The following is a 13,140-nucleotide window of genomic DNA, read 5'->3' as shown; positions in this document are numbered from 1 at the left end:
CCAACTGTCTCTGTCACTAAGTGGGGACCCAAAGGGCAATGGAACCTCTCCCACAGGGGTCCAAGCAAGTCCACACAAGCTGCTGGAATCACCTCGGAGGGAGGTTTGGCCTTTCCCCAGGAACTGTGGATTTTGTGTGTGTGACCCTTTGGAGCTAGGTTCTCTGCACAGTACCCCCCACCCCCACCCCCACAGACCTACTGCATACAGTGTCCCAGCTCTTAGGACAGAGCAGGCGCTTGCTACCTTTTTGCTGTCAAACTGATGAAAGAGTAAAGGAGAAGCAATAATGACTAATGTCCATTGACTATGTATTAAAAAAGAAGCACTCACGCCCAACTTGTCCCGATTTGCTCAGGACTTTCTGGCTTTGAAACGGAATGTCTCCCTTCTTGGAAACCCCTTCAGTCCTGAGCAAACCAGGATAGTTGGTCACCCTAGACCTAGATGAACTAATTTAGCCTTCTTAGTCTGTGAGGTAGGCACTACTATTAACCCTCCTTAAGCAACTAGAGATAAAAGCCACCCTATGGCTGCTGCTGGGGAACCCATGAACTGACTGTTCATGGAAAGGAGGGAGGTGGGTGGTTATAGACCAGTAGCTAAGTGCTTAGAACTCTTGTGTCTGACAGACCAGGGTTCAAATCCTAAGCTGTCAATTCTTAGTACCAATTCTTGGATCCCTTACTGAGGCAGCTCTGAGCCTCAATTTCCTCACTCTAAAAGGAAACCATAAGCTTATTGCAAGAATAAACTAAGTGGGCATAGCACATGTGCTGGGCATGGTACATGGCACACCATTAGCGCCAAATAAATGCTAGCTATTATGATTAGGGGCACAAACCACAAGCAAACAAGGCAGAAAGGGTGTAAGAGAAGATGTTAAAGATATCCAGAGGAGGAAGTGCTGAAAAACAGTTTTGAACTCTAGTAACCCTTGCTCTTCCTGGAGCCTGGCACAAGCAGGAAACTTGGTAGATGTTAGTTTTCTTTCCTCTCATTAAATGCAATGCAAGCTCTTTCTTTATGTCGTTGTTGTCTCTTATAGGGTCTTACCCCTTGCAATTTACTGTCCCCACTGAGTCCCAGTGAGCTATAAGTGTAGCTACGTAACCTTGGACCAGCAGCTTAACCTCTCTGGGCCTCTGTTTCCTCATCTGGATTGCTTGTGAGGATTAAATGAGTTAATGCGTTTAAAGGGCTTAACAAGCACCCAGCCTTGAGTAAGGGCTCAAAAAATATTTTAGCCTCAATCATCAGCATCATTAGCCACCATCCACCCAGTGGCTTTCCATCACACTTGGAATAAACTCCTGCTTCCTTGCCCTGATTTCCTGGCATGTGACAGGGGCTACCTGGTTTCATCTTGCACCATCTCCCTTTTTAATACATACATATGTGTGTGTGTGTGTGTGTGTGTGTGTGTATATATGTTGTTGTTGTTTTTAAAGGTCTCACATTTATTGCTGAACCAACCTACTATTGCTACTATTGCAGGGGAAAAAATCAAGAGAGAAATCATGCTTCCAATAATTTCACAATTAAGATGCTCAGCTTTCCAGACAGTAGTGATCTTTTCAGTCATTTAAAGATGCAGGCAACCTGGATACAGCATAAATGTGAGCCATCTCTCATGTGCGATTCCTTATAGACGCAGTTTGGTTCTTCTCCAGTGTCCCCTCTTGGAGTTGTACCTGATTTTATCACCAGTTTTCATCCGAATCCATTGTGGAATGGGCCGATCCCACTTTGTTTCTTGGCCAGGAACCTCTTGATCCTGAAAGTCTTGTGAGAAGACATGGCACAGGAGAGCCAACCATGTGCACCACAATGGCAGAGAAAGAGCTATATATATATTTTTATTGATTTCAGAGAGAGAGTCATTGATCAGCTGCCTCCTGCATGCCCCTACTGGGGATAGAGCCCACAACCCGGGCATGTGCCCTATGAGGAATACTGGTTCATGGGTTGATGCTCAACCATAAAGCCACACTGGCCAGGCACTATTGCTCTCTTTGATTTTGCTCCAGCCTCACTGGCCTTTTGGTTCCTTGAACATGCAAATGAAATTATTCTTAAACTTTATTTATTTATTTTAAAAAATATGTCTTTATTGGTTTCAGAGAGAGGGAGCGAGAGAGATAGAAACATCAATGATGAGAGTCACTGATCGGCTGCCTCCTGCATGTCCCTTGCTGAGGTTCGAGCCTGCAACCTGAGCATGTGCCCTGACCTGGAATTGAACAGCGATCTCCTGGATCATAGGTAGATGCTCAACCGCTGAGCCACACCAGCCAGGCCAAATTAAATTATTCTTGCTCAGGGCCTTTGCACTTGCTGTTCCTGCTGCCTGGAATGCTTTTCCACCTGGTGGTCCCACAGCTGGCTCCTTGGCCTTTTGGTCTCAGCTTAAATGGCACTGCTTCAGAGAGGTCCTCCTTGCCTATGTAGCAGTTGCTTTCAATCACATCAGCTTGGTTTATTTTCTTTATAGATCTTATTACAATTTAATATTAGTTTATTAATTACTGGTTAATGGAGACATTGTCTGTCTCCAGAGAGCTGGGATCTGATTCCCCATTTATTCCCAGTGTCTAGAACAGTGCCTGGCACAGAGTAGGTACTGAATAAATATTTGCTGAGTGACTGAACTGGTTTGGAGCCCTCAAAGGCCCCTGGGAGCAGGTGATACCTACTCCAGCTTGGCATTCTTTTTCAACTCCTGCACCTTGCCAGTCTCAGTCTCTTAGCTGACTCTAAATACAGCCCTAACCTGGGCTAGGGGACAATGACAGTCACTGACCTTGGTTCCAGGGACTTGCCTGCCTCGGCCTGCCTGTCTCCCTCACATGAGTTTCTCCTTTCTCCCAAAACTTGGCTTGAGGGGTCAGAATCCCCAAATCCCTTTCCATTTTCACTCCTGGCTTTGAAAAGAGAAGGGGTGACTTCCCTCAAAGGAACAGGAAAGAAAGGTCTTTCTAGCCTTTGTTGTACACGCAGCAGGGGGATGTTGCAAACAAATAAACAACTAAAACTGGGACAGCAAAGCAGAGAGGTGCTCCAGAATCAGACAGACCTGGTTCAAGTCCCTCCCGTTTCTGTCACTTTCTAGACAGAGGTCAGCAAGCTCTTCTTGTAAAGAGCCAGAGAGCACATACTTTAGGTTTTACAGGCCCTACAGTCTCTGTCACAGCTGTTCAACTCTACCATTGTAGCATAGGAGCAGCTATAAACAATGTTGAAGTGAACAAGCTACTTACCGGATTTGGCCAATGGGCTGCCGTTTGCCACCCCCTGTTCTAGAACAAATTGAAAAGTAAATCTCTTGCCCTGGCTGGTGTGGTTCATTTGGTCAGAGCACGGTCCTGTACACAGAAAGGTAAAGGGTTCAATTCCTGGTCAGGGCACATACCCAGGTTTTGGGTTTGGTCCCCTGTCGGGGGACATGTGAGAAACAGCCAACGGATGTTTCTCTCTCCCTCTCTAACGTCAACCAACATATCCTTGGGCGAGGGTTAAGAAAAAAATATACTTGGCCTTTTTAAAAAAAGTAAATCTCTTTATGAGCCTCAGGCTCCACATCTGTAAATGGGGATGATCTAGAATCTGCCTCCCTCTCTGGGTGGCAGGGAGATTTTAATGTAATGAAGTGTATAAAGTGCTGAACCTAGTACTTCGCACACCAAAGGGCTCCATAAATGTCTCTGGTTATTAGTATTAACTAGTTTTGTTTTGTTTTGAACCCTCACCCGAGGAAATTTTTTCCATTGCTTTTCAGAGAGAGTGGAAGAGAGAGAGAGAGAGAGAAAGAGAGAGAGGGAGGGAGAGAGAGAGAAACATCAATGTGAGAGAGACATCGATTGGTTGCCTCTGGCTCACTCGCCAACCAGGGCCGCGGCTGAGCCTGAACCCGGGACCCTTCAGTCTGCAGGCCCACTCTAACCACTGAGCCAAACCGGCCAGGGCTTAACTAGTCTTTTAACAACAAAAACTTTCCAAATATATATATATATATATAGTTGTTGTTCAAAATATTACAGAGGTCCCTTTTTCTCCCCATTGACCCATTCCACCCAAACTTTACAAATATTAATTCACTTAAACCTCATAACATCCTATAAGATAGGTATCATCATCCCATCTTATGGACCAGAAAATTGAGACCCAGAGAGGTTAATCAGGTCAAGTCAGTCTGGCTCCAGAGCCCAGGCTCTTAACCACTCCACTCTACTGTCTCTCGTCTTTAATGATCCCATTTAATCATCAGCGCAATCCTCTGAGATAGTTTTAAAGGCCCTTGTTTTGCATTGGGAAACTGAGATAAGGCGGGAGGAAGTAACTGGCCTAAGAAAGTAAACACAGGCTCCACTGACCACGGGATACCAAGCTGGGTTTCTGCCCGAGATGTCGACATGCATGGCCTGGCTCCCCCTCCCTCTCCCTGTCTCCGGCTGTTTTCTTTGGATTTCTGCACGGCTTGGAGAAGCCGCGTCAGTCCATCTCCCCTCTTGACTATTCTCCCACCCCCACCGGCCCCCAAGCTATCCCTCAGGAAGTGACCCCCACCCCCCCAGGCTGCCTGAGCCCATGAGCACTGCAGCGTAGGTGCCTGTGTTGGTCAGCATGGGCAAGCCTGGGAACCTGTGACAGGGGACCCAGCTGGAACGAGGGGAGGAGTGTGTGTGGGGGGGGTTGTGGCAGATGTCAGACCAGGAGACCCTGATTATATCTCCCAAACAGGCAGAATGACTACCTGTTTCCAGAAAGGAGCTGGACAGAACTGCCCCCATTGGGGGCAGACATTTACCAAATGAAAAGACAGAAACAAAGGGCTGGGCTCCTGAGTTAGGCATGGAGCTACTGATGGCTTTCTGTGGCTTCTAAACCTTGGAGACCTGATATTTTGCTTTGTCCTTTCTTTGCCCATTTCCTCCTTGAAGACCAGTTCCTTTTTCTGTCAAAGGAGAAAGGTCCTGCTTTCCGAAGGCCCTTCCAGGGTTGAAACTCAAGAATTCTAATGCTTCTTGCAGGGTGTGGCTTCCCCATCACCTCTTTTCAAGCCCTGTCCCTGACACCTCTACCACTCAGCTCTCACGTTGAGCTCCAGCATCTCTCTGATTTCTTTCTCCTTTGTTTTCTCCATGCTCCACTTTCTTTCCAGTTTCTATGCCTCTTGCAGCATGCTAGCAGACTCATGGGGCCTCTTTCTTGGTGGTCCTTCCTCTAAGCCTCCTCCTGTACCTGCTTTCACGAGTCAGTCACTCAGCATAGGATTCCCAGCCTCTTGTTATTTTGAGGAAGGGGTGGAAGATCTGTGGCAATGCTATCTAGATGTTTATAAGCCAGTAGTAAAATGTCAAAGTAATGGGAAGGGGCAACCAGAGGTAATGACTTTTTCTTTTGATAATAAAGATGAGCTACCATCTTCAGCCTAAGCTTGTCTCATTTTTTTATATGTTTTTATTGATTTCAGAGAGAGAGAGAGAGAGAGAGAGAGAAACATCAATGATGAGTCATTGATCGGTTGCCTCCTGCATGCCCCCAACTAGGGATGGAGCCAGCAACCCAGGCATGTTCCCTGACTGGAAATTAAAACGTGACCTCCTGGTTCATAGGTCGACACTCAACAACTGAGCCAAGCCAGCGGGGCAGCTTATCTTGAATTTTTTCCAGATGCTCTAATACTACACAAATACTGACATAAACAGGCTTTGATATGACAAGGATTGTGAACCCCCCAGCCAGGATCATGAGGACATCATAGCCCTCCAACTTCCCTCCTCTCTTCACCCAGCTAGATCCATAATTTATCACCCCCACCTCCAGTACTAAATTCTGCTCCTCTCTGTCTTCTCCATCTCAGATCATGGCACCATCCTTCACCCAGATGCTCAAGTAAAAAACACAGAAGTCATATTTGACTCCTTTTTTCTTTCTACCCATGTCATCAAATAATTGTGTCTCCAACTCCAAAAGATGTCTCACATCTATACTTTTCCTCCATTTGCACCAAAACTAGTCCAAGCCATTTTCATCTTTTACCTGGACAACTTGCCCCATCTCTCTGCCTCACTATTGCCCCTGTAGTTCTGGTCTTCCTGCACCAACAATAGTCATCTTTAAAAATAGAAACCATAGCATTTTGCTACTCCACTCAAAACCCTCCAGTGCCCTCTCCCTCCCATTGCACACAAACTAAACCTGGACTCTGGCCATGACCCCGAAAGAGTCTAGCTCCTTCCTCTTTACTGCTCCATCTTTTTCCACTGTTTGGAAAACACCAAACTCACTCAGCCTTGAGCTTTCCATGAACTTTTCCCTCCACCAGATACATCTTTGCACAGAAATCTTTGCATAGTTAGCTTTCTTTATTCACTCAGATCTCCACTCAAATGTCGCTGCCACTGAGAGGCCCCCACCATCATTACCTGTCATTCTGTTTAACTCTGTCTTGTCTGTTTCTTCCAGTGGACTGTAAGCTCCATGGGGGTGGGAGCCTGGCATTTATTCCTGGCTCTATCCCCAGTGCCCAGCACAGGGTCCGCTACATGGAACAGGGGTGGTTATTATTATCTGCAGACCCTTTGAAAGGAAGAGATTGTATCCCACACTGTGTGGCCCTGGCCTGATTATCCCCCTGAGCCTCTAAGCTCCCTATAGTTCTTGCTGGCACCACCCATCTCCTGGCATTTCTCTGCGGGTTATCTGCAGCTGGTCTGCAGCCAGGAATGTCATACTTTCCTAATCTTTTCAGGAGCCTGGAAAATCCTAAGGTCCTGGGAGGTACCCCACACCCCTCAGGATCTCAGCTGGCTGTGCAGAAGTTGGGACTCTTGCTGCAACCCCAGGCCCCTTCCCCTGACAGGCCCATCTGCTCTGGGACTGTATATGTGCCTTCTTGGGAAGATCTTGTTTCTCATCCCAAAGCCCATAGGTTTCCTATTGTGGGAGAGGCCACTGGCCCTGTAGGACAGAAATCAGACCTAAAATTAGGTCACGCCCGGCCGGGTATGGCTCAGCGGTTGAACATCAACCTAGGATCCAAGCGATCAGGGTTCAGTTCCCGGTCAGGGCACATGCCCGGGTTGCAAGCTGCAGCCGATCAATGACTCTCTCATCATTGATGTTTCTGTCTCTCTCTCTCCCTCTCCTTTCCTCTCTCTGAAATCAATAAAGATATATTTAAAAAATAAAATAAAATAAAATTAAGTCACTGGTTCTCAACCTTTCTGCACATGAGTAGCTTTTAGGTAAGGAGGTTTGGCTTCGTTCTGTTATGTTTTGAATATCTATGCCTGGGCCCCAAATTCCAAGATTCTGGTTTAATTGGTTTGGGGTGGAGCCCAGGTATCAGTGAGTGTTTTTAAAAAGTTCCTCAGCATGATATAATAAAAAAGACTAACAATAAAAAGTATTGGCAGGGATCCTCATGCTTTACTGCTAGGAATTCTAAAATGGTGCAACGGCTTTGGAAAACATTTGGCAGTTTAGCTTATAAAGCTAAACAAATTTATTCTACAGCAATTGCACTCCGAGGTCCTGTATTGTCCACCCAACAAAAAGGAAAATGTCTGCTCATGCAGACTCTTGGACATGAATGTTCATAGCAGCATTATTCATAATGCCCCAAAGTGCAAACAATCCAAATGTCCATCAGTTGGTAAACAGATAAACAATATGTATTATATCTACACAATGGCATACTGCCGAGCAATTAAAAAAATGAATTCCTGATACATGCTATATACAACATGTACGAATCTCCAATACAGTGGGCAAAATAAAAGAAGCAAGACACAAAGACTACATTTTGTATGATCTCATTCATATGAAAGGTCCGAAAAAGGCAAAATCTATAAAGACAGCAAGCAGATTGGTGGTTAACCTGAGACAGGGGGATGCAGAAAGGGGTTGACTGCAAACAGTCACAAGAGATCTTTTGGGGTGATGGAAATGCTCTAAAACCGAGTCATGGTGATGGTTGCACAACTGTGCAAATTTACTCAAAATCACTGAATTGTCTATTGGAAATAGTGGTATGTAAATCACACCCCAATAAAGCTGTTAAAAAGGTTTTTCCCAGCCAGAGTTGAGATCTCTGGCCTAGAAGGCAGGTGTCCTAGGAACCCCTCAACTGGGACTCAAGCTCAGTTGGTATCCTCCCTCCCAACCCCCACTAGGGCTCTAGGTCAACATTTCCTCTGACCTCAGAATTGCAGGAAGCTGCCAGCTGTCACCCTGGCTTCTTTTTTGGAGAAGTAGGAAATTAATTCTGCTGACACAGTTCATATGGGTGTAAACATCCTGGCTCTTGGCCACTCTGCCCAAAACAGAAACATGGGCATCAAAGGGAATGGGTGGGATGAAGGCGGGGATCACCACAGGTGCCTCCACCCCTATCCTGAGATGTCCCAAACATCAGCTGGGGAGGCTGAGTGCTAATCTGGAACAGAAGCTGAGTTTGGGTGCCAAGGCCCTGGTTCAGCGGGCACCTCCGGGGTCGCTGGCGGTGCTCCAGCTGACTTACTCTCCCAACATACTAGACCTTTCCACACCTCCAGGCTTTGGCGCCTGCGGTATCCTTCCCCTTCCTTGCCCACCTGGAAAACCCTATTCTTCCAGCAAGATTCAGCTCCTGGTCATCTCTTCTGAAGTCTTCTCCTCTGCATGCCCACTCCCTGGACATCCAAACAGAGCCCCTGCAGCCGAAAGTGTATTTATGTGTCTGCCTCCCCCACTCCTCTGTGGGGTCCCTGAGGGCAAAGGTTTGAGGACAGGCCCCAACACGTATGGGGCCCAGCAGAATGAGGAAGTGAAAGGGAGCAGGACACCACATCAGACACTGACAGGGACAGGAAGACCGCGGGAGACGCCCCATTCCTCTCATCTATTCCTGGCCTAAATGGCTTCTCTCATGTGGCCCCAGAATGGCCAGAGAGCCACTCCCTGTGGAAACCACAGTTTGGGGTCGAATCCTCCCTTCCACAGCTTTTCTGCCCGCTGCCCTTGGAAGCTGCCTTTGTGTTATTGAAACTGCAGAATGGGGCCTATGGGTGGTAGCTCAGGCCCGGCCTGCCACAGGGTCCTGCTGGAGCCTCCCTTCCAAACCGTCAGGACCTCAGGGGTTGAAATGTGTGGTTCCCTCTCAGCTGCTTCTTGCCATAGTGGAAAGGAACAAGGGGGTTAAGGTATGTGATCTCGGCTTGTATGTTTATATTTCCGCTTTAACTTCGAGCCTGGGCTTTGTCCTGCATTGAGACTGGCTCCCAGCCAGGACTGGCTATCACTGGAGAAGCCCCGCTTATCCCAACCGTCTCTCCCACCCCAGCCCTGCTGTCCGGAGAGGCTTCTCAGTTCAGAAAAGCTGACGGAGAGCTTGAAAGCCCCAGGATTTTGCTCGACCTGCGCGACCCCATCTCGGGAGCGGAGGACGCAGGCTGCTGGCAGGGACTCTGCCACACTGGGCAGCTCGTGCTTTTCTTGGCATCCCAAAGGGTGCTGCCTTGGTGTTCCCATCACAGACACCAGAGCCTGGAATAGAAATAAGGATACCCGAAAAAGTCACCCAGACTTCAATCCAGTGTAGTCTGCCCACAGTGGACAAATATTTAGAGTGTCAGGCACGGCGCTGGGTGTGGGACCACAGGGGAGAACAAGCCCCGGCCCTGCCCTTAAGCTGTTACAGCCTAGTAGATGAAGAAAATGGAGAGAGCCCTGGCCAGTGTGGCTCAGTTGGTTGGAGTATCGTCCCATGCACTGAAGGGTCTCGGGTTTGATTCCAGGTCAGGGCACATACCTGGTTGGGGCATGTACTGGAGGCAACTGATTGATTTTAGTCTCTCACATTGTTGTTTTTTTCTCTCTCTCCCTAAAAACAAAACAAACAAAAAACCCAAAAACCCACAGATACTGAGCACAGGCTGATATGGAAATACAGAAGAGGGGGCCTGACCTAGCCCTGGGGGAGGTGAGTTCAGGGTAGGCTGCCTGGTGGAGGTGGCATCTAAGCTAAGATTTGAAGGTTGAATTAGGCAGAGGGGAAAAAGAGTGAGAATAAATAGCACATGCAAAGGTCCAGGGTCAAGAGACAGCCTGGTATACCTAGGTAGTTCAAGATGGCTGAGACTAGATGAAAGAGAGATGGTTTGAGGGTCCAGGTTTGAATAACATGTCTGTATATAAAGTGCCTATCGCAAACACTCTGCCATGGTACCTGTCATAATTGTGGTCTTATGAGCCAAGGTAAGAGTTTGGGACTTTATCCTGCAGTCAGTGGTGAGACATTCAAGGGTTTTAAGCCCAAATGACTTGATCAGATTTACAATATGAACAGACTTTATTTTTTTAAAAATATATATCGATTTCAGAGAGAGGAAGGGAGAGTAAGAAACATCAATGATGACAGTCGTCATTGATCGGCTGCCTCCTGCATGACCCTGACTAGGGATCAAGCCCAAAACCCCAGGCACATGCCCTGACTGGGAATCGAACAGGGATCTCCTGGATCCTAGGTTGATGCCCAACCACTGAGCCACGCCCGACCGGGTGAACAGACTTTAAAGAGAGCCCTGTGACTGGAGGGTGGATTATGGACTAGGAAAGAAGCAAGCTAGAGGACAAGAAGACCAGTTTGTAGACTACTATAATTCAGAAAATAGATATGGGGTAGAGAGCTTCAAATATGCTCCAACAGAAGAGTAGATATACATTGGAAGACAGAATACAGCAATGAAAATGAACTATAGCTACATGCAACAACATGGATGGGTCTTGCAAGTGCAATGTTGAGCAAAAGAAGGTACAAAATAGGACTCTATAATTCCATTTATATCAAATTCAAGGAACAGGCAAACAAAATTGTAGTGTTTAGGGATACATGCTTAGGTGGTAAAACTGTAAAAGGAAGTGATTATCACAGTAGTGGGGAGATTGCCTCATTGGGGAATTCTGCTTGACAATAACTTGAGCTGAGTGTTGACCCAGGTGTTCATTCTGTGACAAATACATTAAGTTTTAATTTGTTTTGTGCACATTTGTGTGTGTGCTATTCTTTTTTTTTAGGACATGTTTATTGATTTAGAGAGAGAAACATTGATTGGTTGCCTCTCCCAGGCTCCTTAACTGGGAACCGAATCGACAACCTAGGTACGTGTTCTGACCATGTATAGAACCCAAGATCTGTTTATGTGACAATGCTCTAACCAACTGAGCAACACTGGCCAGGGCTGTATATGTGCTTTTCCTTTTTTCTAAGATTATTTTAAAATTGATTTTTAGAGAGAGGAAGGAGGAACACTGGCGTGAGAGTGGAACATCATTCAGCTGCCTCCTGCAACTGGGGTCTGTGCTCTGACTGGAATCGAACCTGCCACCTTCTTGTATACAGGGCAATGCTCCAAACTGAGTCACACCAGCTGGGGCTGTCTAGCCAGGGCTATTTTTTTTAAAAAAATTTATTGTTGAAAGTATTACAAACATCCCCCGTTTTTCCCCATTGATCCTCTCCACCCTGTACACCTCTCCTCAGAATTCACCACACTATTGTCTGTGTCCACGGGTTATGCATATAAGTTCTTAGGTTAATCTCTCCCCATCCACCCACCCACCCTGCCTTCCCTCTAAGATTCTTCAGTCTATCCCATGCTTCTATGTCTCTGGATCTATTTTGTTCATCAGTTTATTTTGTTCATTAGATTCCACATATGAGTAAGATCAGGCGATACTTGTCTTTCTCTGACTGGCTTATTTCACTTAGCATAATACTCTCCAGGTTCCACCATGCTGTCTTATAGGGTAAGGGGTCCTTCTTTTTTTACAGCTGCATAGTATTCCATGGTGTAAATGTCCAGGATGATGCTTGATATGATTTTAATCTTCTTGAACTTGTAGAGACTTGTTTTGGATCCTAACACGTGGTCTCTCTTTGAGAATGCCCCATGTGCACTTGAGAATGCACGTTCTGCAACTTTGGGGTGAAATGTTCTGTAAATGTCAATTAAATCCATCTGATCTAGTGTGTCATTTAGAGTCAATGTTTCCTTTTTGATTTTTTATCTGGAAGATCTATCCAGTAAAGTCAGTGGAGTTATGGGGTATTAAAGTCCCCAACTATGACTGTATTACTGCAGATCTCTCCTTTAAAATCCTCCAAAAGTTTTTTCAGCCTGTCTTCAGTTCTGAGGTGGGTCTCTTGTAGACAGCATATATTTGGGTCTTGTTTCCTTTTCGTTAATGTCTTGATTTTAGAGAGAGGGAGATAGAAATATCAATGATAAGTCATTATTGGCTGCCTCCTGCATGCCTCCCCCCACTGGGGATTGAGCCTGAAACCTGGGTATGTGCCCTGACTGGTAATGGAACCTTGACCTCCTGGATCATGCCTCTCCTGAACCTGAGCCACACTGGTCAGGCTAGGTCTTGTTTTTTATCCCATTCAGCTACCCTATGTCTTTTTATTGGAACATTTAATCCATTTATATTTAAGGTTATTATTGATAGATACTAATCTATTGCCATTTTATTTCTTTATGCCTGTTTCTCATTCTATTTCAACTTATTACAGCAGTCCTTTTAAGATTTCTTGCAATGCTGGTAAAGTGATAAACTCCTTTAGCCTTTTTTTTTTTGGTCTGGAAAGCTCTTTATTTCATCTATTTTGAATAGCAGTCAGGGCTATTTCTTGAATTTTTTGATACAGAACTCCAGTTCTTATTTACTATTCATACTACTGCCTCCAGTTTTGACACTCCCAGCCTCACCAAGCTGCATGGGGCCAGGAACCACTGACACCAGAAAGGCTGCCCAGGTGGGGGTATCTGCAGCCTCTGGCTCCATCATGGGAAGCTCAAGCAGAACAGCAGGTGGCAGTTTTGTGTTCCTCTCAAGCTACCACCGCCAAGTCTGCTCACTTGGGAGGCCAGAGGAAGGTGGAACTAGTGAGTCTGCAGGCCTCTACCAAACAATTCTGCATGGAGCTGGGCACCAGGTACCTAGCAATTGCTAGTCCCCTGCTGGTCTTTTATGGCTGGTTTGCTTTAGTGAAGGTTTGCATTGCAACTAATGGCCATAAATGCCAGTGCTGAAAAGTCTCTCTGATGCATTTAGTTTGTAATTTCTCAACTTTGCCCAAAGCCATTTTTT

General features: G+C 46.2%; 1 pseudogene across 1 annotated transcript; it reads right to left on the bottom strand.

The window, feature by feature from the left end:
- Positions 1-1,549: 1,549 nt before the first annotated feature.
- LOC308562238 (large ribosomal subunit protein eL39 pseudogene) lies at positions 1,550-1,800 on the bottom strand (annotated as a pseudogene). The gene has a single exon. The product of its transcript is annotated as a large ribosomal subunit protein eL39 pseudogene (transcript).
- Between the last annotated feature and the right edge of the window lie 11,340 nt (positions 1,801-13,140).

Source organism: Miniopterus schreibersii (genome assembly GCF_964146895.1).
Source record: "Miniopterus schreibersii genome assembly, chromosome: 10".
NCBI lineage: Eukaryota > Metazoa > Chordata > Mammalia > Chiroptera > Miniopteridae > Miniopterus > Miniopterus schreibersii.
The sequence above is the reverse complement of the archived record's forward strand: the minus strand, read 5'-3'. Positions and strand labels throughout refer to the sequence as shown.